This window comes from Mirounga angustirostris, unplaced genomic scaffold (genome assembly GCF_029215605.1).
Source record: "Mirounga angustirostris isolate CCGP_5_RB_7025 unplaced genomic scaffold, mMirAng1.0.hap1 SCAF_2, whole genome shotgun sequence".
Lineage (NCBI taxonomy): Eukaryota > Metazoa > Chordata > Mammalia > Carnivora > Phocidae > Mirounga > Mirounga angustirostris.
Genome location: NW_026991710.1, coordinates 111,645,334 through 111,649,642, shown reverse-complemented (window position 1 = coordinate 111,649,642; position 4,309 = coordinate 111,645,334). Strand labels below are relative to the sequence as shown.

The 4,309-nt window shown below is 29.8% G+C and overlaps 1 pseudogene; it reads right to left on the bottom strand.

Moving 5' to 3' along the window:
* Window positions 1-3,004: 3,004 nt before the first annotated feature.
* Window positions 3,005-3,107, bottom strand: LOC123849210 (small nucleolar RNA U3; annotated as a pseudogene).
* Window positions 3,108-4,309: the final 1,202 nt, after the last annotated feature.

Sequence of the window (4,309 nt, the reverse complement as noted above, 5' to 3'; positions counted from 1 at the left end):
TCTAAGTTTGAAATATTTATTCTGATAAAAAAATTTGTAATAATTACCACTTACTGAGTTCCTACAATGTGATTAGCTCAGTTAACCTGCACTTCAACTGAATATGGGAGTTATTATTGTTTTCCCCATTTCATAGATTAAGAATATAGTGCACAGTGACTTTAAGTAACTGCTCAAAATGATAGTTCATAGATACTATTCAGTAAGTTAATGAATCAACCATATCTAGTTTGGAAGTTCTAGAAGAAAACTAAAGCCAATGTAAAAAGTCATGCAGTTCTTTCTTTGTCCCTTTCCTGTCAATAACTTAGAAAATAAAATATTATAGTAAAGGGGCATTTTGAAAAACCCAACCAAAAAGTTAAATTATATAATAGAATTGTCTTAAAATTGTTTCATATGTAATTAAACTTATTTTTAAAGGGTTTCTAATAATGTTACTGTAAAAAAAAAGAATAGTTTTTATTTAATATTATGCAGTTACTTAAATAAGTTGTTTAAAGAGAAAACATATCTACTAAATATTACTAAGCAAAAGTAAGTATATCAGAGCATCTAGCCCAGTGACTAGATGGTATGGGTACTGCATGAACATTGTTCAAGCAAATCTGACTTTAGACCCAGAGCTTAGAAAGTAAAAAATCAATCTTGATGAAGTCCTCTTATAAAGGATTGTATTGTTAGAAGAAATAATTTATAGGTTTTAGAATTTAGTTTAAATGTGTATAAATATATTGGGACAATTTATAATAAGAAAAATGAGAAAATATAAAATGGTAAATTAATTTAACTTCTTTTTATACAAACCAAAGAAAAATAGTAATCTCATATACAAACCAAAGAAAAAGTGATAACAGAGAATCAATTGAAAACCATACTGTAACTATTTTATAAGAAAGATAACAAAAATTCTGTTTAATGTATAAACTATTGAAAAGCATATATATTGTATATATGTGAAAACAATTTTATTACATAATTTAAAATTACCTTATATGCACGAATATGAAGGTTAAATGAAGAAATACCTACTTAAATATATTCCATCAAGTAAATATTTAGATGCAGGTAAACGTTTAATCAATGGAGGCAGTTTTCATTCAACATGGTGTTATTCTCACTACCCTGTACACTAGGTATACTTCATTATATGTTTGTATTTGGCCCCCTAAAATTTAAGAAATGGGAGAAAATAAACCAAGAAGGAAAAACAGTAAAGAACTCAGAGTGGTATAAAGTATAGAAGAGATTTTAATTTTTTGCCGTGCAGAAAAAGAGGCAGAATAAAAGAATATTATGAAATTTCACCTAAATTTCACAACTGTCAGTACCTTTAAACCAAAATTATCATCGCTGATCTTTTAAATGTGGCAGAGGCAATCAATTTCTTCAGCACAAGAAAAAGACAATTTTTACTATCAGATAAGAAGGATTCTGCAGACAGGAAATACACAAAAGTACTCACCACCACCTTCAATTATAAAGGAAGCTGAAAAAAGAAAAAAAAATGTTAAGAAACCTATCATAAGTATACCTAAAAGGATCAAGAAATAAAGGAGGCAGCAGTTCCTAAAGGGTAGTAATAGTTTTGTATTTAAAATGAGAGTACAGTCTTTCACTCCATTTTTATGGCAGATGAAGGAATTCTAAGATGAAAGAAGAGACCCAGGTCTGTAAGGAGACAAAAGGGCATATCCTCAGAGCATTGACTTGATATTCTCTGGGAAGGTATAGGGTAGTGAAAATATGTCAAGAGAGGAAGAAAAATAAGTACTGATAGAATATCATTAAAATAAAGTAACAAATGAGTTTAAGATGTACATTCAGTTAATTCAAATGAAAGAGAAAAAGTTAAGGAATGAAGTATTTATATATTAATTCAATGCTGAGAAAGGAAACATACCTGGCGAGTAGTTTTTATGTTCTCAAAACCATATGTTACAAGTAGATAAAAAATCAAGAACACTTTTCTGCTTAAAATTACCTTGACCGATCCCCGCTCCTCAAGATCCAGGTGCAACAGCTATTTCTGCCCACGGATCCTGTCCCAGGGCTTTAATAAACCACCATTTTGCACCAAAAAAAAAAAAAAAAAAAATCACCTCAACCATTTTGATTTCCATCATTTTATGAGTCTTCCTAACACCGAAGCTCTGAAATGGGAGATTTGGTGCCATTGGAAGGTGTACGTAGTCTATCAAACAGACTTTTCCAAATAATAGCAGTGTATCTCTATTCAGAACCTTAATGTTTGCTTATATTTTCTTTTTCCTGTTCTGCAATAACAATTGGTTCTTAAAGTAATTTTTCTTATTGTTTAATTCTGCAAGCTACTTAATATATACCACATTCTAACAAAAAGGAAATCTTACATCTCCTCACTATAGTCAAGAGAACAGCAGCACTGCTTTTGTATGGTGCTGAATTATGATATATTTGTATTGTAAATAGCACATGTATTTTACAGTTTGTGTGCTTTTCACAAAGAAAATTGAGAGAAGTGCATAGATTTTAACAAATATTTGGAAGTTCTATTAACAGAAATTTTTAAAAATCATAAATGGTCTGGCTAATAGGTGTATTTTTATATAACTTAATGAGGGACTATAATCTATTTTGGCACATTTTATATTGAACTGGTAGATGTAAAAAGTTTTAAATATGATGTCAATTATGTCTCAATAACAAGAAGTTTTAAGTATGAATTATGCTGCGTCATGACGAAATGGGCCACTTTGTGTTTGTTTTCCCATACTTTTTGGGATTAATTTGTTAATATAATATTTTTAAATATTTTATGAATACAAGGGTCATTTCAAAATATTCTATTAAGAAATCGTGTGACCTCTTCTTTTTGAATGATATCAATTACTATCTTTTTAGTTTTATTTTATTGGGAAAGACATAATAGCATTGGAACTAGTATTCTAATCCTGAACTACATTATTTTGGACTGCATATTTTGCTTCAGCAACTTCATCTTAAATTTTGTTTTATATACAACTCCATTCATTAATAACTGATATAGGTCTCATGGAATAAAACATTATGTTATTTGAAAATATAGAGTTACAAACTATAGAAATGATCCCTGAAAGTATAGTCTTAAAAAAATCTGTAATGGACCATTAAGGGAGTTACCAGACAGAGACAAACACGTGACCTTGCCAAGCAAGGATTGCAGTAGAGATTTTGTCTTTATCAAATGAATTTAAAGGAACAAGTCACAGTTAAAGGGCATGTGCTATGGTGAGTCATGTGAATTGTGTGATGAATCATAGACCTGTACCCCTGCAACAAATAATACATTATATGTTAATTAAAAAAATAAAAATAAATAAATAAAATTTAAAATAAAATGTAAGAAAGAAAGAAATCACACACACACACACACAAAAAAACAACTTTGAATGGGAGAGCCTGCCATTGTTACTCCACATTAGGTTGTTGCTGTTTACATTCCTTTGTTGAGCCTGCATCTTCATAAGCTTTTTCGCAGGTATATGTTGAACACCTCTATTCATAGTCAAGACAGGATCAGAGGCCATGGATACTGACAACTGATTTGTCTGTTTTCCTCTGTCTTTTTCCATGACTCGTCTTGCCTTATAAATAAAACTGGAAAAACACAAAAACAAGTGTTTTGTGGTTTATCTAAGAATAATACAGAAAATATGGCTGTTATTTTTGGTGAATAAAATCAATTTTGTATAGTTTATTTCAACCCAAATAAAATGTGAATTTTGTTTAAAAAAAGGAAAGAAAATACATAGTTACAAAAATACCATCAACATATCTTTTGCTTTCACTGTTTTTACTACTTTGTAAATATGCATTCTTAACTTTAGTAAGACAATTTTTTATACCATATATTAAATGAAATAACAAATCTACTACACTGATACAATGAACACTTTTGCAACATCTTGTCCTCAATGAAATCTACCTTATTTAAAATACCATCCTGTATGTTGTTCAGAACTCGACATTTTACTGTTTGAATAACTTTTGGAGGAGGTAGATACGTGGCATAGCCCTTATGCAGTTATTTTAATCATATTATGATATTAAAATAAATTTTATTGCATCTTATTATGCTACATTAAAAGATGCAAATTATATAGCATCTAATTATGTCTAGGGTCATGTATTTCAGAGTTTGAGACAATTGTCTTCGGGTAGAGTATACATTGCTGGAAGTGTGCGTGCATAAGTATGATCTTTATGTAACTGAAGTGGGATCTTTTAGTATGGCATCAGTTCTTCCCAAAAGTGGGAGAATCTTGGCATTCACATTCTCTTTCACAGT